The sequence below is a fragment of the Xenopus laevis genome, chromosome 3S (assembly GCF_017654675.1).
Source record: "Xenopus laevis strain J_2021 chromosome 3S, Xenopus_laevis_v10.1, whole genome shotgun sequence".
NCBI classification, from domain to species: domain Eukaryota; kingdom Metazoa; phylum Chordata; class Amphibia; order Anura; family Pipidae; genus Xenopus; species Xenopus laevis.
Window position 1 is genome coordinate 85,823,496 of NC_054376.1, and position 22,424 is coordinate 85,845,919.

At 34.5% G+C, this 22,424-nt stretch overlaps 1 protein-coding gene across 3 annotated transcripts in view; it reads right to left on the reverse strand.

Annotated features, from left to right (window-relative positions):
• The window catches only part of LOC108713136 (synaptotagmin-1), a 305,972-nt gene that overhangs the window by 222,743 nt on the left and 60,805 nt on the right, over positions 1–22,424 (reverse strand). For 2 of the 3 annotated variants that reach the window (XM_018255925.2, XM_018255926.2), the window contains exon 3: positions 22,257–22,314. The exons of the other annotated variant lie outside the window; for it this stretch is intronic. The gene's annotated coding sequence lies outside the window, so the exon portion shown is untranslated. The remainder of the gene's footprint in view (positions 1–22,256; positions 22,315–22,424) is intronic. 3 annotated transcript variants of the gene reach the window in all.

Genomic DNA, 22,424 nt, shown 5'->3' on the forward strand with positions numbered 1-22,424 from the left:
GTAGATAAAGCAAATGTTCTTGGTTTTGTGTTGCAACAGAATGGTATATAATTGATGTCACGTAACATAGTAGAACAGGTATGGGAACTGGAATAGCTTTTTGCCAATTTATTATTTGGAATTCATGTGAATATATCCTCTTTGTTGCTTAGGTACAAAATAATGAAAATCATAAAACATTTTTAAAAACTTTGTGCTAGGGAACCTGGGGTTTTGTGGCTAAGTCTACTAGAAAGTATACTAGAAAGCCATGTGTCAAGATCAGCACCCTAAATCCAGAACAAGTGCTAGGCTCCTTGGTCTCGACTCTGCTTCCACCTGTCGCAGCCGCCTTTCACTTCGGGAGGAGCCCTCCGCTAATCAGATGCTACCAGGTCTTAATAAGAGAGGAGCCAAGCAAAAGTTCTGGACGAGCAAAGGGGCATGATCGTTGTCTAGGTTTTTGGACTGAAGGAACAGTACTTGAAATAGACAAAGCGTAGTCAGGCAAGCCGGGGTCGGTGCAGGCAGAGTTCAAGCAAGGTCATACAGACAGGGTCGGTGCAGGCAAGGTCAGAAAGGTCGGGTCGATGCAGGCAAAGTTCAAGCAAGCAAGGTCAGACAGGCAAGGGTCAATACCGGTAGAATCGGCAGGCAGGAGTCAGGATTAGCAGAGTTCAGAGTAATCAGACAGGCAGGGATCAAAACCAGGAATCAAACACAATATAAGCACACCCAGGATACTAGCAAATAGAACCTACAACGGGCAATGATTTTGAGTCAGAAGTCCCTTTAAATATTTTAATTTCGCGCCACTCGGCGAGATGACGTCACGTGGCTGGCACGTCAACCCGGAAGTGCACAGCCACGTGCGCCATAAAGAACCAGGCGCTTGAGGAGAAAGGACTAGGGCTGCGGGCGTCCCCACGGTGGATGTCCACGCCGGGCCCTAGTCCCTGCTAGACCACCAGGGTAAACCCTTACACCATGTAAACATTTATCAGTGGTTGAATTTCAACTTCTTGTGAATTATTTTTAACTAGAATAAATTCGACTACACTCGAAATTCGGTTGGGGGGTTATTTAATAAAAATATTGAATATCTTAAACTCAAACTAATATTACCGACCTGAAAATTTTAATTGAATTCAAAACAAATTCGACTAAACTCGAATTGAGTTTTTTCTCAGAAGAAAACTTGAATGTCATTAAGTTTAGTAACATGTTCAAACGGGTCCCTGGTTCTCTCACATTGACTTATACTGTACATGAACTTGGCAGGTTTTGGGTGGTGAATAGTCAAATTAAAGTTTTTAAAGGGCCAAGGTTTGATAAATCTCTAAATTAAAATTCGAATCAAAAATGGGGGTTTTGAAAATTTGAGAATTCAAATTTTCAATTTGACCCTTAATAAATCTACCCCTTAATAAACCCAATAGGCTGGTTTTGCTTCTAGTAAGGATTAATTATACCTTTGTTTGGATCAAGTACAAAGTACTGTTTTATTTTAACAGAGAATCTGGATTACTTTGATAAAATGGAGTCTATGGGAGAAGGCCTTTACGTATTTGGAGCTTTATAATACCTTTACAATGTATTTAAATAAATGCTAAATTCAGTCATATACAGGTTGCAAAAATTTTAAAAGACAGAATCAACTGTTTGTCAAAAAAAAGTAGAAACCGACAGAACATATGTCAATGCTTGGATGTGCTTCCACCACAACCACACTGATTCACATCTTTTAGAGTTGTATACTTTAATAGTATTTAGCTTGAAGTATGTTATACATTTTAATCCAATTCAGAAGTTTTGTTTTATATAGTGTAGCAACCGAGGTGATTAGGATTCATTGTTGAAAAGAAATGTTTTGTTCATGAAAGGGTAAAAGATTTCTTTGATGTTAACCCCTACAAATTATATTTAAAAAATTTTTTTATAAATGTATATAAAACACTATGGGGTATATTTATCAAAGAGTGAAGTTAGAGATCACCACAGTCCGATAGAGTGAAATTCTGCCCACTCTTATTTTTATCTAATTTTTAAATCCGGTGTTTCATGCGGGAGCATGCGTAGTTAGGCCGAATCAGAAACTGGCTTCAACTGCACATGCGCAAAGTGACTGGGAGCCCAACTGCACTTCTCTGCATTTAAAGGACAGATTTTTTTAAAGTTTTTTTTTTAAACGAATGCACATCGCGGGGAGGGAGAGGAGGGCAATGCAAGAGAGTTTAGGGGAGCTTTTGGTTAACGGGGTTTAGTTCGCCTTTAAATATAAAACAAGTTATTTGAATGGCAAATGCCTGGAACCATGGGGGCATCTGCATGTCACTCGGAAACATAGCAGTCAGTAATTTGAATCAATGCAGAACATTTCAGAGTGTTTTATTACCTGCCCCGAGGAGCTATCTATCACCCAGGCAAAAAATAAGAGATGCTGAGTGTGTCATACGATAGAAGCATGCATATAGTTCACATTTCTTCAACACATCACTGCCTTTTTTATAATTACATTATTGTAAAGACAGTCTCAAGACCCATGTTTAATACACAACTGCAAGTGTCTGCAAAGCTCATTTGTTTGTATTTCGTTAATCAATAAATGTACCGTTTTTGTCATAGTATGTGAATTAAGATGCTATTTCCATTAATAGCATACTTTACTTCAGCAAAACAACAAGCATTAAGTCATTTGTGTCAGAATATGATTGAGAAGGTGACAGTGTTCTTTCTTGCGTGGGATGAAAAGCTTGGAATTTTCGCTTTTGGTAATTTCAAGCAGAAGTACTTCAGAGAACTCATAGAGAGATTTAATATAATAAAGTGGAACAAGGGTGTATTGGCCGCTCAAGACTCAATCTCTGTATGTTCAATTTGTGGTGGCTCCATTATAGTGAACCGGATGCTCAGCTGTTGTTGGTTTGTGACCTTTTCCAATAAACCACCTCTTCTTTTTACCGGAGTGCCACCTTTTGCATAATTAAATATAACAAGTTGCATGCTCCAGTCAAATAAAAAAAGAAAGTTTGCATTTTTAGTTGTTTGAACATGACACCTTTTTACACTTTTATCTGCAACTTTTCTTATGATTTAAGTCATGCAAATAAAGGATATTTGTAGCAGGAAATTGAAAGCATTTTTTAAAGCTCCAAAGTACAGTATTAAGAAGAAACAAGCATAAAGCAACTGGACTTTCATGGTTTTCGTGAATATGTTTTACCACTCATCCATGTGGCTTCTTCAACTGAAACCTGTTATCCAGAAAGATCTAAATTGTAGGAAAGCTGTTTCTCATAGACTCCATTTAATGAAATACTTCAATTCTTCAATTGAAGAAGCCACTTGGATAAGTGGTAAAATGTGAGAAAACTAAAAAAAACTAAAAAAGTCTATATTCATGACCACAGCCGCAAATGCAGTCACATCAAAATATATGCAGGCATTGCATGTGTCGAAGGTAATAATTGGGCCAGTGGCAGAGATATAATTTCATCTGACTTAGGTCTTGGATTTTTGGCTAAACCCACTGAGTTTAACAAAATCTATTCAAAATCTATCTATCTATCTATCTATCTATCTATCTATCGAATAGACTATTCCTCTGAAGGCCAGAAATCCAGGTTGGAAAATGAAACTAAAGTAAACTAAATGGATATGCATATTTTCTATATGCTAAAATAATATATTATTGATTTCTTTTATGAGATATTTTCTGTATGATAAAATTAACAGAATAGTGAGTAATACAAAAAAATGTTTTTTTTTTGTGCAGTCGAACTGTTCTGCACTAGCTAAGGCATCATTTACAAAGTATTGGTATAATATATATATATAATATATATATATATATTACGTTTCAAACCTGGTATTGATGCAACTAAGCTCATGGATGTACCGGTGCATTTGAGCCTTCAAATTGTTACAACTGTACATTCTGGCATGCAGAGAAGGCCCACTGCAAGTACTTTGTTTATTAAACATCTTGGTGAATCAAGAGCAAGTTGCATTGCAAGAAATTGTTTTGGTGAACATAGTTACTCTGGAATTTTTGTTAGCAATTCTGCATTGTGAGCAAGAAATAAAGTGAACTGTGCTAAAATTTTCACTTGCAAAGCTAGGCCAGCTAAATAAATACTTATATATGTATGGTGATAAATAATGCAAAAATCAAGTATCATTTGTGTTTTTTTTTCTATAAAATCTGACTTTTAAAAAGTTTTATTAAACCCCCGAGAATGGAAAAGTCTGAAAATCTGGCATCTTAGACCTGTCGAGGTTGCATATAAGTCAATGGGAGAAGTCCCAAAAATGTTTTGATGTGTGCTGGGTTTCGTGCAATACCCTAAAGTTTTCAGAGTTTTCGGGCAAAAATCTGTATTTTAAGGCAAAAATCTAAGTTTTCGGGTGAAAAATCCGGAAAAAACCCAGAAAATTAGATTTTTTCCTGCAAAGCAAATTTTTGGAAAATGTAATATTAAATAAGTGCAAAAAACCAGAGCGGATTTGATCTGAGTTTATAGCAAAAAATATTGAGATAAATTCTGACTTTGATAAATAACCCCCATATAGTCTGACATAAGACATTACTGAGAGAACATTTTGCCAGACAATTAGCATCAAGAGCGGGGGGGAAACACCTGATTGAGAAAAGAATGGTGATTTTTATATCAGAAACATCACCCACAGCTGGAAAAGAGGCACATTTATTAAGGTTCAAATTTGAATTCATGTGAGCTTTTTTGAACTCTATCAAATTTGGTTTTACTCAAAATTCAAATGGGGGGTTATTGATATAAAAAAAAAATTGAATATCTAAAACTTGGACGAATATTCCAGACTTGACTACTCTAATTGAGTTCGATTTGAATTTGACTAAACTCGAATCGAGTTTTTTCTCTGAAGAAAACTCGAAGGTCAGGAAGGCTACTAACAGCATAAAAATGGTCACTGGGCCTCTCCCATTGACTTATACATGAACTCGGCAGGTTTTAGGTGGTCTAATTAGAATTTTTAAAGGGGCAGAGTTTCATAAAACTCAAATTGAGTTTGGATAATTCACAATTCAAATTTGAGTGTTTTGACCATAAAAAAAATCTAACATTCAAATTTTAAATTCGACCCTTACTAAATCTGCCCTAAATGGACTAATACTTATTTCAAGAAAATCTTTAATTGCTCCCTAACCAATTAAACTGACAGCTATTGCAAACATAGGCTTATACGCCTCATGATTCTTTTATGGAACCTTTGTTAGCAAAGGAACTCAAATGTTCACATATACTGTAACAATCTAGTCAACACTAGTGATGAGCGAAATGATACCCATAGACTCTAATGGGTAAAAAAAATTATTGCACTTCAAAAATTTGTCATGCAATTTGACACGTGTCAAAAAAATAGTTGTTACCCAGAGACTTCAATGCATTTTGGTGAATTGTTGCCACTTTGCAAATTTTTGCTGAACCAAACAGGATCAGATACACCCATCACTAGTGATGAGTGAATTTTTTTTGCCAAGCTTCGTAGCAAAAATGATGACCATAGACTGTTATCGTGCCTTAAAAAATTTTTGCGTCAAAAAAAATTTGCTGCCTATAGACTTCAATGCATTTTGCCAAATTGCTGCCCTTTCTTGAATTTTCTGCAAAGCGAAACGGGTCCAATTTGCCCATCACTAGTCAGCACATCAATAAAGTCTAATACTTATATAAAAGGTTGGTGGACTAGAAATAACAATAATAATATTAAATGCTTTTACAGCAGTCTGATAAATATCCCATGCTTCATTCTTTTAAATAATACAGGTATGGGACCTATTATCCAGAACCTGGGATTTTTCTCAATAAGGGATCTTTCTATAATTTCACCATACTTTATGTCCGCTAAAAACATTTAAACATGTAATAAACCCACTAAGACTGTTTGGCCTCCAATAAGAATTGATTATTTCTAAGCTGGGCTCAAGTACAAGATACTGTTTTAGTAATAGAGAGAAAAAAGGAAATTATTTTTAAAAATGTAAAGCATTTGTTAAAAATAGAGTAGATGGGGTATATTTATCAAAAAGTCAAGTTAGAGATCACCACAGTACTCTAGAGTGAATTTCCACCACTTTCCAATCATTTCTATGGGATTTTTAAAAGAGTATTTATCAATGGGTGAAAGTGAAAGTTCATCCTTTGATAAATACGTCTTTCAAAATCCCATAGAAATGAATGGAGAGTGGTGGAATTTCACTCTAGAGGACTGTGGAGATCTCTAACTCTCTTTTCAATAAATCTAACCCTATGAGAGATGGTCTTTCTGTAATGCCAAGCTTTCTGGATAATGGGTTTCCATTTAACTGATCCTAACTGTTGAAGTATAGGACCCATCATCCGGAAACCCATTATCCAGAAAGATCTGAATTATGAAAACGTGTCTACCATAGACTCCAATTTATACAAATACTCCAAATTTTTAAAAATGATTTCCTTTTGCTTTTTCCTTTGTAAGAATAAAACAGTACCTTGCACATAAACCAAACTAAGACTTAACTTATGAAGCTATAAATTATGAAAAGTTTTGTTATCCAGAAAGCCTCAGGTCCTGAGCATCCTGGATAACAGGTCCCATACCTGTACCCGTAATGGCAAACAAGGAAAAAAAACAAACTATTAAATTATAAGGTGGCTTCATTTTAACATAAAGGCAACTAGTTAAAATAGTAAATGAGCTAAATTTAAGCACCCGACACACATATATAAAACAATAATGTGTACACTAAATCCAACAATCTATTCCACCTGTAGAAAAGTTTCAGTTCAATAGAAATACAATCAGAGCTTTGAAACTGCTTAAAACCATAGCCTTGTAACTGTTTATCTAAAACAGCTTAAAAACTGAATAAAACCATAGCCCTGTAACTGCTGTTGACCTAAAACTGCCTAAACCCATAGCCTTGTTGTTGACCTCAAACAGCGAACAATCTATCAGGCTTCAGCTTCCAAAATAGTGATCTGCAACCTCTAACTGGAAAATACTTGGCGGATAATGGGAGTAGTAATTCTACAATCAGGTGAGGCACGTAGATCACACATGGTTTTCAGATTTCTGCTCTGCAAAGGGATGTTTATTCTGCTAACCTTGACATTTGCATTATGCACAAACAGAGAGAAACAGATAAAAGCTTACCGAGAAACAAATATTAAGAATATCAAATATCTAGTGTTATGCAAAAAGGCTAAAAGTTAAGGCTTGAATTCATTTTTTTTAGATTCTTGCTATTCAAACTTGAGTCACAGACAAGAACTGTCAAATCTAATAAATAAAGTCATGAATTTCATAAATATATTTTACTAAAAAATGCATGAAACTTTCAAAAGATGAGTGTATTCCCAATCATCAATCTAGTTAATATTTAAATTGATTCAGATTTTATAAAGTATTTCTCCAGTTACTTTAAAATGTATGTTTCAACTGCAATTCTTTATTTAACACAAACAAAAAGTTAGAGCAGAAAAGATTTCTAACTTATGGGCATCTGTCGAAAAAAAGATTTGTGAACCTGTTCTACTACTATGCTAACAGTGCATATACATACACAGTCATAGGTAATCAATAAATTAAGCTTATAATGCTCATATACAGCAGTGCCTTTTGGGAATTAATTATCCAATTATTTCCAGGGTTTTAGCAAATGGTTTTAACAAATAATGAGAGGGGAACCTTTGCAAATATAAAACATCTTCAAAGCTGTAGTGGAAATTTAATAATTCTATTTCACAAATAGTGTTTAGCATTTTTTTACTGTACTTGCTGACAAATGACCACTACTCTATCTGGCTTGTTTGCAGCAGGAGTGGCATTTGCATGCATTAATGCCAAAAAGCATGGTTGAGTTGTTTGCATTTCAAGATTTTTTTTTATAGCATTCTAATCTAGATTACTATTTTAGAGGCTACTTTATTTTAGGAAGACACCATTCTGAAAACAATTCAGAATTATTATTTGATAAATTAGACCTTTGGTGAAACATGGTTCCCCTCACAGAAGCCACTATAGCTACAGTCATATGAAAAAGTTTGGGAACCCCTCTCAGCCTGCATAATAATTTACTCCATTTTCAACAAAAAACATAACAGTGGTATGTCTTTCATTTCCCAGGAACATCTGAGTACTGGGGTGTTTTCTGAACAAAGATTTTTTGTGAAGCAGAATTCAGTTGTATGTAATTAAATCAAATGTCTTTGAAAAAATGTATGTACCCTTGTAGTTTTGATAAATTTAATGCATGCAACTGCTCAATACTTATTACTGGCAACACCAATTTGGTTGGATAAGCTCGTTAAGCCTTGAACTTCACAGACCAGTGTGTCCAATCATGAGAAACAGTTTTTAAGGTGGCCAGTTACAAATTGTGCTTTTGTTTGGCTCTCCTCTGAAGAGTGACAGCATGGGATCCTCAAAGCAACTCTCAAAAAAATCTGAAAACAAAGATTGTTCAGTATCATGGTTTAGGGGAAGGCTACAAAATCTATCTCAGAAGTTTAAACTGTCAGTTTCAACTGTAAGGAATGGAATCAGGAAATGGAAGGCCATAGGCACAGTTGCTGTAAAACCCAGGTCTGGCAGGCCAGGAAAAATACAGGAGCGGCATATGCGGAGGCTTGTGAGAAATGTTACAACCCAACCCAAAGATCACCTCCAAAGATCTTGTTGTATGCAAAAGCTCATTTAAACAAGGCACAGTCATTTCTGGAAAATAATTTAGTTATTTAGTCATAACAAATAGAGAAGAACACCGCATTCCAAGAAAAACACCTGCTACCTACTGTCAAATTTGGTGGAGGTTCCATCATGATGTAGGGGGTGTGTGACTAGTTCAGGGACTGTGACCCTTGTTTAAGTTGAGGGTTGGATGAATTCAGCCTATGATTAAGTGTTTATTACACGAAATGCGTAAGGCTGTGGATACGATAAACTCTTCACTTTGAATGTATCTGCCTGGTGGAAGTTTTGCCTTTATTGAGTGCCTGCTCTTAAGGTTTTTTCAGTTTTGTCTGCTCCCCATGCTGAAGGCTCAGGGTGGTACACCTGGGCCACTTCCTTTGTGTGGTGAGTTATCATTATTTTTTATTTTGAGACCCTATTCCAGATTTATCATTGGTTGGATGAATACAACCCAATATCAACAAATTCTTCAGGATAATGTTCAAGCATCATTCACAAAGTTGAAGTTTTGCAGTAGTTGGATATTCCAACAAGACAATGACCTAGAGCTGTTACATTTGCAAAAGGAGGCTCAACTAAGTATTGATGTAAAATCTCTTTTGGGATGCCCACATGTATGCACCTGTCTATTGTTATGAAGCATATTGCATATTCTCTGTTAATCCAATAGACTTTATGTCACTGCTGAAATACTACTGTTTCCATAAGGCATGTTATATATTAAAACGTCTTTGCTACTTTGAAAGCTCAGCCAATGATAAACAAAACTCCAAAGAATTAAGAGGGGTTTGCAAACTTTTTTATATGACTGTATCTATGTGTCTAAGAAGTCACTAGTTAAAGCAAAACTATTACTAAAGAAATAATAAGGTATATGAGTCATATGAGATAAGGGGGTTATGTGATAAAATACATTAAGTGGGTTACTTACTAAAGTCAGATTTATTCTGGTTGGAGGGGGAAACAACATTTTTTCGTGAAAAAAAACTCACATTTTTCGAGATTAATTATACCCAGAGACTGCTAAAAGTCAGAATAAAAAAATACTTAATCTCAAACCTGCCGAGGCCATATAGAAGTCGATAGCAGATGTGTCTTTTACAACTGGAAGATATCATGATCTGAAAAAGTAGACCCTTGATAAATCTGCCCCTATATTTAAACTTACATCATAATAGTTGAGTCATGCTGAGCCAACATTGCCTACTGAGTTAAACTCAGGGCATGAGTAAAATGAAAAAAGTTTTCACTTGTGCAGTCCACCTTGCATAACCTTAAAAAGATAAAATATGCTGTATAAAAGGGAATAATCAGTTGTGAGCTGGAATGACACCAGTCCATTTGTGTTATTTTTGGCATACATTAAAATGGCTCTTTTTTACACAATGAGGTGTCAACTTTTTTATGAATAGCATTAAAAAATAGCTTCAGCAACATTTAGACTTCTTGGTTAGAAACTGCAGCTTTCAGGAGCTAAATAGAGGTTGTCACAAATGTACTTTATCAGAAAGCACTCAAGCTGAGGACCATTTCATCACAATGCACTAGTATGTCTCAGAGTGGTGAGATCTATCTCACAGCTGAATGCACAAGGCATTATTTGAACAAATATTTCATGTCTATTTTTCTTTTTCAGCTTGTCAAATATAATATAATTTGTTGGAACTCCTTGGGGTAACAGTAGAGATCTCTTCAACTACTTTACAACTGGTGCAATAGCATATTTTAAATTAAAATAATAGGAAAAAGGCAATTATTTATGTTAACGTTATGCTGTTTATAAATATAACTACACAAATGGGAACTATTTCATTTATTCAACTCTACTAAATGTATGCAAAAGATCCATTAATTTTTGCTCTCCTAAAACACTGATTGCACATAATAGTAAATGGTGAATCATTTTGCTTTGCCGAAAATTTGTGACAATATTTTTCACCTTTTGGAGTCTATGGGCATGTTTTTTGTGGTGAAACCTGGCGAACATTTTTGCTCATCACTACATGTCAACTAATAAAAGCATCTTACTTTGTTAAATATTAGGTTCTAGATACTCACAAGTTATTTTTCTTATCTTAGTTAAGTGTAAAGTACACATTTAGCCTACATTTTTAAAAATGTCTTTTAGATAAAAAACAAGAGAAATCAATATATCTATAATACATCTATTAGTACTAAATCTCCACTGCTCCTTGGTGAATATTGGAGGCCTTACCTAGTTTGTCTAGTGGACATGTTAAGGGGTCAGTTCATAATTATTTACCTTAATTCTTATTACTTTTTGTTACTCGGCCTTCAGCTTTGAGCAGTGGCATAACTATAGAGAAAGCAGACCTGGTTTCTCTATAGCTAACAGCGGTGGGGAAGGGGGGCACAAGCCAGCACAGGAGGGGGAATGGGTGGAAAGTGGAGCAGTAAGTTGGCAGGGATTTGGGAGGATGGGAGTGCACTGGGCCACTCTTAAGTTTTTTTTTTGCAGGGGGCCTGGCGCACTCTAGTTACGCCACTGGCTTTAAGGGGTAAATTATGAATTGTGGACGCAATGGAGAGTGCATATTGACACAATTCATTAAGATACCAAATCTACCTCTTTTAATGAATGGTGCCTATTGATGCTGTTAAATCCTGGACTTCCCACCACTCTAGGCCTATTAACAGCATCAACAGTATCAACAGTGGGTTGCACCAATTGGCATACCAGACTTAAAGTACATCCAGTTAATTGGATCCCATTGATGATATGAACAAAGGCTTCACACTGAAAATTCTAGACACAACTTGCACACAATTTGTACTAAAGATGCACTTGGGGTACAGAAGTCTTTTAAAACATGTTTTTCCAAAGACAGCAGCAATCTGCTAAGACTGACCCTTACAAACCTCCTCCACATTTCCAACTTATGTGAAATCATATTACAAGTATGGGATCTGATATCCAGAATGCTTGGTAAAGGAAAAGATAGACTACAATAATGATGCCCAAGTTAAAATGAAATACAGTGTTTTATGTTGTTATTACAGTGAAAAAGCAATTAAATTAAAAACTTAAAGGGATACTGTCATGGGAAAACATGTTTATTTTCAAAACACATCAGTTAAAAGTTCACCATGTGTAGTGATTTCACCCATATCATTCTGTGTGGTTTATAAACTAGTTCTATAGTAGGGCTGTAACTAAGACAAATAAGATTGTTGTTCTCTTTACTTTCATGGGAAAACAGGTTTTTTTTCAAAACACATCAGTTAAAAGTGCTGCTTCAGCAGGGCAAACAGATTTTTTTATATTCAATTTTGAAATCTGACATGGGGCTAGACATATTATCAGTTTCCCAGCTGCCCCCAGTCATGTGACTTGTGCTCTGATAAACTTCAGTCACTCTTTACTGCTGTACTGCCCCCCCCCCCCAGCAGCCTAACAAAAGAGCAATGGGAAGGTAACCAGATAGCAGCTCCCTAACACAAGATAACAGCTTCCTGGTAGATCTAAGAACAACACTCATTCGTAAAAGCCAAGTCCCACTGAGACTGATTCAGTTACATTAAGCTGGAGAGATAACAGCCTGCCAGAAAGTAGTTCCATCCTAAAGTGCAGGCACAAGTCACATGACTGGGGGCAGCTGGGAAACTGACATAATGTCTAGCCCCATGTCAGATTTCAAAATTGAATACAAAAAAACCTGTTTGCTCTTTTGAGAATTGTATTTCAGTGCAGAGGTCTGCTGGAGTAGCACTATTAACTGATCTGTTTTGAAAAAAAACCATTTTCCCATGACAGTATCCCTTTAAACAGGGAAATTGCTTTACAATATATTTAAAACTAACTAGTAAACATCTTTCTGGAAGATATATTTGTATTTAATTATGTCATGTTGGGTAAACATTATTTCTCCTATTTATAAATCCTTTCTCTGAATTTCTGAATGTTCCAGCTAAACTTATAAAAAGAGAGGCACTTGAAGGACGTTTACAGCACATTGTCCACAATCTCCTGGCAAATGGCCACCATAATGAATAGGCATCTTGTCAGCACAAGTCTGATAAGCAGGCACAGCAACCTGCATTTCATCCACAATATATATATACAGCTTTTGGATATTAACAGCCGAATAGGCAATACAGTCCATTTGTGTACATTACTGAATTTTAGTTCCATTTAAAGACTTAATTAGACTTTGGTCTATGAAAAAGACAATTGTGCTAAAAAAAAGGCAAACATAGACAAAACACATTACGAACAAATTTCCTCTTTAAGGATGTTCAGCAACCTATTATAGGTACCTAGTGTACTGGCTTGCAAAGAAAAGCAGAATGAATGGCATAATATTGCGATGACTCAAGTAACACTGAGCAGAAGCCTCTGAATATAATGTGACAATTACAGATTCAATTGACAGCATAATAAACAACAGAAAAAAACACAAGAATATGCTTTAGACAACACAACAATTTATATTTCAAGGATGCACAAGTTTGCCCGCTATGAAAGGTCATAAATTGCAGCACAAGCCCAGAAAAGCAATTTCAAAGCAATAGACTTCCTACTGAGAAGATTTTCTAAGTGAAAAAAGGCAGACAAAAAAATGCTTACTTGGTGAAAGTTTGCCAAGAATCAAAGGTATGCTTAAATCATTTGTATTTGAAAGAAAATTAATAAATTAACAAAGCGCAACAAGCATGAAATATACAAGTTGATTTATCAGCCTTTGATTTTTTTAGACATTTATTTACGTATAATGTTTATAACAATTTATTTTACTTGCTTGAAATATTTAAATTTTCCAAATCCTTTCTCCCCAATTGCTATAAAAATTGTAGAGTCAAGATTCAGATGGGTGATAGGTACTGAGGGCTTTCCTATCTTTCCACATATAAAAATAGTGCTCAGACTGTCAAACACACTCTGACAAACTGATACAGGTATCAGGTTTGACAAATTTAGCAATTAGTTAAAAAGTTTTGCTAAATGGGGAAACTGGATTGAATTGTTGGGAATTCTCCTGAATTCCCCAGTTTGATAATTGATCAATCATCCCCATGCACTTGGTATGTTGAAAGTCACAACTGTAGTACTTTTTGCACTCAGTCTCCCACAATACTCAAATATAAGGCTGGATTCATGCTTTAGTAGTATCAGTATCTAACAATTAATAATTACAGTGTGGCTGATTTATTGTCATTTAGCATCTTTTATAGATGCAAAAAGATACAGATGTAAAAAAATTATCCAAGTCTTTGTATATTCCCCACTTGGATCTATAATAAATATGCCCCACTATATAGTAAATTTATGCAGACATTCACTGCCACTTTCTACTTATTTTCTGGTTGCAATACACACATGCCTACTGTATCATCAAACACAATACCACTTATCACTTTCACTTCTATCAAAATCTGATCTGGTCACTAAACACTGAAGTCTCGAAGGAAAGACCGTGGTAGTAAAAAATATACAGATTTTAAGTATATAAGCCATAATTATCATATACTGTAAGTCTCTCCAATATTTATTAAAAATGAATACAATAAAAATATTTAACAGTCTACTGGCTCCAGTGTTTACCTGCTGCCTTTGGAAGTTAAACAGATTTCAGGTTTCAGAATACAAATGTGTCCAAGTGCAAACTACAGAAAATTGAGTTCTTGAATTCATCTTTTATCTCACGTCACAAAATATGCTTCTACAGAAATGGAATATCCTAATTCAATTTGCAAGTTGCACTCTAGATGTGCCCTACTTCACCGCAGTCTCATTTATTTCACATGAAAGCTCATACTTCATAGATTCATAGGAAACTGTGGCAGTAGAGTAATGTTGATTTACTGTTCAATAAACCCATAAAACCAAGGTTTACAAAGTATAGTCTAGGAAGAGAAAGCTACAAAGGCATTGATTTAATATTTTCCTTAAAGGGATACTGTCATGTGAAAACATGTTTTTTTTCAAAACGCATCAGTTAATAGTGCTGCTCCAGCAGAATTCTACACATTAATCCAATTCTCAAAAGAGCAAACAGATTTTTTTATATTCAATTTTGAAATCTAAACAGTTTCCCAGCTGCCCCAGTCATGTGACTTGTGCCTGCACTTTAGGATGGAACTACTTTCTGGCAGGCTGTTATTTCTCCTACTTTATGTAACAGATCAATCTGTAACAGATCAATCTCAGTGGGACTTGGCTTTTACTAGTGAGTGTTGTTCTTAGATCTACCAGGGAGCTGTTATTTTGTGCTAGGGAGCTGTTATCTGGTTACCTTCCCATTGTTCTGTTGTTAGGCTGCTGGGGGGAAAGGGAGGGGGGTGATATCACTCCAACTTGCAGTACAGCAGTAAAGAGTGACTGAAGTTTATGAAAGCACAAGTCACATGACTGGTGGCAGTTGGGAAACTGACAAGATGTCTAGCCCCATGTCAGATTTCAAAATTTAATATAAAAAAATCTGTTTGCTCTTTTGAAAAATGAATTTCAGTGCAGAATTCTGCTGGAGCAGCACTTTTAACTGATGTGTTTTGAAAAAAAACCTGTTTTCCCATGAAAGTAAAGAGAACAACAATCTTATTTGTCTTAATTACAGCCCTACTATAGAACTAGTTTATAAACCACACAGAATGATATGGGTGAAATCACTACACATGGTGAACTTTTTTTTTCCTGGTTATTTTAAGGAAATCTAATATCACATAATTGTCTATATTTGTAAATTTCTTACAGAGGTAAAATGACCTATACAGACTACAGAATTAATCCAGGTAATATATAAAAATGTTCTCTGTTTTGCTTACATGAAAAATCTCTTATGCATTAATTTGCTTGATTCCCTAAAGCCATCTAACAATTGCAGATTTGCAAGCAAATAGCACCAATGTCTTTTATAAAGAAAATGTGTTATTGAAACACATTAATATGCTTTTTATTCAAATATATTAAGAACAGGGCTAGGATTTCCTAGTGTCAATAGACATAGATGCACACCATTTATCAGAAGAGACAGGATGGACACATATGGACAACCGTGTGGAAGTGCAGGAGTGTGTTTAGAGGCAAGTACCTTCAAACATTGTGTGATTATGAGTTCTCCATTGTTTCCATTTTAGAGCACCTACACTTGCGATCACATTCATGTATGACCCCTGATATACTACATGTTCCAATATACTATCTATCCCAAATAAGAGCAATCTAATTGACCACACATAGGTCAGGACCAGCAGTATTAGTTTAAAAGCCTAGAGGGATTAAGAGACAGACCCACTAGCTGTCACCCCAGGGACCTTTCACCCTAAAAAAATATTCAAAATCCTATTTTATCACATTAGTCAAGCAAAATGAACTTTAATTACACTATTTAAATTATTTGAATCTTGCTCCCTTCAGTCTGGGAATTCATAATTATAGCAAGCAGGCAGCAGCCATTCTGTGGACACTGTTATTAAGGCAAGCCTTGCATCATCTCAGAATCTTGTTTGTTTACCAAAATGTGGGACCTGATGTCCATCTGGTACACAATTATATGGTAAAGAGAATGGGGGAATATGTGGAGAGCGGTGACATCTAGGAAGTGCTGAATGGAAAGTGAAAGTAATTGGCTGCCCCGCCACTATGCCCAGGGCATAGAGGAGTGGCAGATAATATTTGATTGACAGCTGGGATTTTTAAATGAGCTTACAACAGCTATGAATACTTTCATAAAAAATAGAAATTGGATTTCATGTTTAATTTGAAAAGGACTTTTATTATACTGATTTTGTGTCTGGGTGACAGGTCCACTTTAATCTGCCAGTTAGATACTGAATTTGTTATGGAAATATTATATGATGTTATATAAATATATTCATGCTATTTCATGGTCCTGATTTATTCATATGGAGGAATTGAGATTACATCAGGTCTGGGGTTTAAAGATAAAGTGTCATTGCTTTTTTTAAAATGTAAAAAAAAAGCATAACAAAAATATGACTGGTCTTGTGTCCAAAAAAATGTTTGCAGATGTCTCAATAGTATCTACCAGAGAGCTCTATTTAATTAGAGGCTTTGGATACGGCTTTCTTGTTGGAGCAACTATGTGTCCATTGATTAATATGAATGAACATAAATACAGTATATACAAACCTAAGGCTCCTAGTAAAAAATAAATTCTGCCAGTTTAGTATCCCAAAACAATGTAGAAGCATTAAGGGGCCAATTTATTAAGCCTCAAATTTTTTCTGGTCAAATAATATAACAGGGTAATGTGGTAAAAAGTTGGTAATGGAAAAATATTCACAATGTGAAAAATTATGCTTTTGTTTAAACAAGAAAAATTAGTTTGAACACATTTTCCTTTGCATTAATTTAATATTGCTTTTCTGAACCTGGAACTATTTAGTGACCACTTCTGACAGTAGAAATTTTTTTACCAGTGCACAGGTTATGTAACAATACTTCTTACTGAAAAAGTAGTTGTTTGCTTCAAAAGATTATACCACCTTCAAGCATGCCTTAAAAGTGCAATGCACTATTACAATTTGCAATGAAGCAAGTCTAATGAAGAATATTACATTGTGAAATGCAAACTTTTAAACTTTTATTATTTGTGTAATTTTTTTTTCCATTTACAGCTATTGATTACATTTCCCCCCAAGGCTTTAGTTTTATCACCTTTCCTGTTTTTCCTTGCTTAGCTTTAAGATTAGTTCCTTTTAGCATACATCTACCATTCTAGCTTCCAAACTCCTGTGTGACTGTTAACATAATTAAGTCCTAGAAACCAGACGGCATTTAAAATTGCCATCCTGACAGGCGTTAAATAGATATTGCAAATGACCACAAAAAATACATAAACATGGCCAATTTAATTTTTTTTTGCTATACCACTGTCTAAATTATAAAAACAATTTAACAAAAAGTTAATTAGTTCTAAGAAGTAGACAAGTAGAAAAAAATCTTTAGTTGTTAGGAACAAGTTTTCTAAAAATTTAAGTCATGAATATCTTACAATTAACATGGAATGTAATAATGTATAAAAAGATATTTGGCGTTCGTTAATAAATTTTGACTGCTTAATTACAGTTGTTTTGTGTCTGCTTGGAGGAGGTAAGTCCACTACTGCCTCCTCTGATTACCAAGTTTTTGTTTTTTAACTCGCTTATATCTTTTTATTCTTTTGGCGCCTCTGTTCTTTTTATACAATACTAAATCCACCCTGGGTGGAGGGTTGATACCCTTTTTCTATCTACAGAGAGCGACTTCTTAATCCTGAGTGGGGTCAGGACAATCTCCCCACCTGCCTTTACAGTGGTTGCCTATTGGTAACCCTGGTTTGTGAGTATATGTTATCTACTCTTATTTCATTATCCCTTACCAATACATATTACACTATTGGGGCTCTTGGTGTTCTTTTTGTTTATGGAATGTAATAAAAGTCGGTAACAGAAAAAATATTCACAATGCAAAAAAGTTATGCATTTATGCAAATAAATTTTCCTTTGCGCAATTTAATATAGCTTTTTAGAACCCGGAAAATGTTTAGCGATCACTTCCAACAGTGGAAGAAGGTTTGCAAACTTTATAGTTTGCGCCAGTGCGCAGTGAATGTAATAAAACATATTACTAAAAAAGTTATATTTTCTCTAAAAGATTATGACACCTTCAAGCACTTCTTAAAAGTGGGCAAATACATAATTCAAATTTGCAATGCTCAATTCAAATTCACAATGTAATAACAGTTTAAGGAAAAATTTTACATCACAATTTTTTATTCTTATTTTTGCAATTTGTTTTGCTTTTTGCGAATTTTATTTCATTCCCCATAAATCATTAATAACATTTTTTACACATAAAACCTATGTTTGTAATCTCTGCTAAGATAATTCATTGTTCACATATTAATTTGTTGCTAAATCAGCAGAACCAGTAATTTATCAGCCAAAGAATGCAACCAATTTTGTGTCTCTTATGCCTGATGGTTTAGTAGCATATATCACTCAAAGATTCGATCTACAATATTTATAGCCTTCAATACTACTATATGTAGGTCTTATACTGCTTGTGATTGGCCTGTGTTAGGTTGTAGAGCTGGCAAAACAAATCATTGGCATGAGCTTCTGACTAGCAAAAAGCTATTAGCCTACTGATAAGCCACTGCTACATTGTGACGTAAGTGGTAGCCTTGGTAATACCACCTCTGCCTTCTACCCACTAGTGCATGGATTTAGACTACATCAAGAAAAATCCATTATAACCATATGATGATATTTTTCTGTTTCTAAGAAATATATTTTGTATTCATGTAAGTAATAATTTTTACAGTCTCCGATGTGCTTCCTGGTTCTTCATGTCAAATATCTAAATATTTTCACCCAGCAAACAATTATAACAAGAGATGCACTTTAAGTAGAACTACAAAAGCTTGAAATTACCAAGAGCAAGATTTTAAATTAATCCAATCTCTTATGTTAAACCATGCAATAAAAATATTCCCAAGATTTTTGGTGTTTAGAAAAGACTGATTAAAAATTAAAATTAAATGAAGTAAGACATATGCACATGATGAAGTTCTAACTGCACTCGTGAAATGCAAAAATTGGTCAACAAACCTTGAAACATATTGCATATACCATAAATACATTACAAATCCTAAAAAGTTGTTCTTGAAAAAAGAACAAATGTAGAAAGAAACTAACAGGTTCATTTTACTCTTTTAAATAAAATTGTAAAAGATGGCATGGATGTTGAATATCCAAGCTGAGTGTTTTGAACTCTGAAGTCTAAACATTCACCTTCAAGAAGGATATGTATATGTTATCTGTATATATATATACTGTATATATATATCACTTGCTGGGTGCTATCCAAAAATATTCAGAGCAGTCCATGAAAGCACATACCATACACCATGCACCAATAAATAACTTTTTGATACACACTGGATGGTGATCGAGTGCTTTCATGGACTGCTCTCTCTCTCTCTCTCTCTCTCTCTCTCTCTCTCTCTCTCTCTCTCTCTCTCTCTCTCTCTCTCTCTCTCTCTATATAAATATAAAATAGGCAATGTAATAATATGACACAAGTATGCACACAGTTGGGTCATTGTAGTTAAATAGCTAACTTGCATTGCCAGGGGGCTGCATGCTTTTGTTTTAAGCATAAACAACTGTTGGAGCTGTAAAACTTCAAATGCCACCTCTTCTGAAAGAGTGATATTCCCAGGTCAAAGGTGCATAAAAAAGTCCAGGGGGGAGGAGCAGAGATTAACATATATGCTGACTCCCTGTATATCTATTTCATTCACCTTGAACCTGTATTTACCATTTATGCTTATTTGACACAGCAATAAATAATCTTTATTTTTGTATAATATTATGAGCCTGGAGATTCTTTTCATACCCCTAGACACACACGTGAGTCGGCACTTGTATTAGTAGTTGTATTGGACTGCTAAACCTGTAAGTAGTAACCAAGCCTATTCCGAGTTATTATGTTAAATAGATTAATCATCTTATAAAATTCATGATCTTGCCCAGCTGCTAGCTTAAGCAAATTTCAGTAATACCACCTTGCACTACTGGTGTACTGCCAAATTGCCTTGCTGAACATTAGAAACTCTGAGACAAACTTGTGGTTCAAGTATATCCTCTATTCACTCAGTTGCCATTTTATTTCTTAAAAAATTATCATAATCCTTTAATTTTATTATTTTTATTTTGTACCATCAGAATTAAGACCACTCTACTTTGTATCTTGGTATGGAATTTGCCTCTATTGCATATAATCCATATTTTCTCAATTAAAATCTCCTTGACCTTCAAACACAAGCACCTTGCATTTTGAATCTTAACAGTTGTCATTTCAGTTATGTGAATGTAGACACTTGACTTGTTCAAGTAACCATTTCACATGATCTGGTAACCTTTTACTAGGGAAAGTTGTGAGGATATTATGATCTTAAGGGCTTCAGTTAGTATTGATGTGTGTGTGTGTGTGTGTGTATGTGTGTGTGTGTGTGTGTGTGTGTGTGTGTGTGTGTGTGTGTGTGTGTGTGTGTATAGATAGATTTGTATAAATATGTGTACATAAGTATGCTCTACTTCAAGACTTCAGGCAGGTTTGGTTGCAGATATCAAATCAATAAAAGTAGTGTTGGATAGTAAAAATAGTTAACGTGTTTTCATTAATATAAAATCTTTGAAATAGTAATATGAGAAGACTTGTAAAATAGGTATTATCTGTACTGATAATATGTCAGCTCATCTGTGCCTGTGTGGTAATTCAGATAGATAGGCAGATAGACAAATAGATAGATTGATGATATATCAAGGTTACCATTTAATTTAAAAAAACTGGGGACTGGGTCTGAAAAAAAAATACAGATATAAAGTCTGCTCTTATTACATTTCATAAATATGCTATCATCTGCACTATAATCAGTGCAGCAACTTGTGTGTATTAGATATATTCCTGATATCCCATATATGAGTCACATTCAATTAAGTGAGAAAAAGTTTTATCATGTGAAAAGTCATGGACGAGAGTCAAATTGAATTCAATTCAGAAAATTTTTTCTCACTATTTATCACATGAAAACTCTATTGATGTCTATGGGGAAAAACGAAAGTGAATTAGGAGAAAAGTTTTTTTCTACTCAAATTAAATCGCATACATGACTTTCCATAAACCATTTGAAAACTTTTTCTCACTGAACTGAATCTGGCCAATATTTTGGCTGTAATAAGGTTGACAGACAGAGAGACAGACAAAGCAGTATGAATAATTACAGGATTATAGTTTGCTTCTTCTTCCCTTTAACCATGTTTTAACAAATCTATTGATTAGTAATAAAAAAATACGAACTAAAACAGTAATTTTCTTATTCAGTTTTTCTGCTCCTTTGAACAAGATAAGTATATTTCCATTTCATTGCTTACTTTGGTGTATGTATACTAAGGATGTTTAATTTTCAGAATATTGCTTGTTTTGTAGATGCCTTTAAACCAGGAATAGATTTATTGGGCATGAAACAAAGTTTAATTCATTATAGAACATTTTAAGTCAAGCTTTGTCAATATATTTTTGTAAGAATGATATCAATGCTAGAGAATTAGAGAACTGCACCATGTTAGTCACAATGCACAAAGCATATGGATGATGAGATACTTGCTCTACTGCTTCATTGGCCACTGAATGTTATCAGCAAAATGTACTGACTGAAAGCAACCACAATGTAGTTTAGAGCCTATGGGCTGTCGAAGTGGTAATTTGGCTTACTTACTGTAATGAGCTTAATAAGATTTGGGGAGGTATGTTTCACAGACCCATGCTTTGCTAGTTTGGCAATTGCAAATTAAATTTTTAAGAATAAAAACTTCAGTAACATGCAGTCTAAGTTGGGATCAAGTACAAGGTACTGTTTTATTATTACAGAGAAAAAGGAAATCAATTTTAAAACTTTTTAAAAAATTTGGATTATTTCATTATAATGGAGTCTATGGGAGACAGCCATTCCGTAATTCGGAGTTTCTTTATAACGGGTTTCCGGATAACAGATCCCATAACTAATACTAATATAAAATCTAATTTAACTTACCAGAAATACTTTGGTTGAAATATGCAGTCAGATGTAACGAACACTTCTTACTCTAGTCCTAAAAAACATAAATTTGTAAAAATTGTTTCAACGGGCATGATTTTTAATTCTGCTTGCATTTTTAAGAATATATATATATATATATATACTATAATAGATACTATGTAA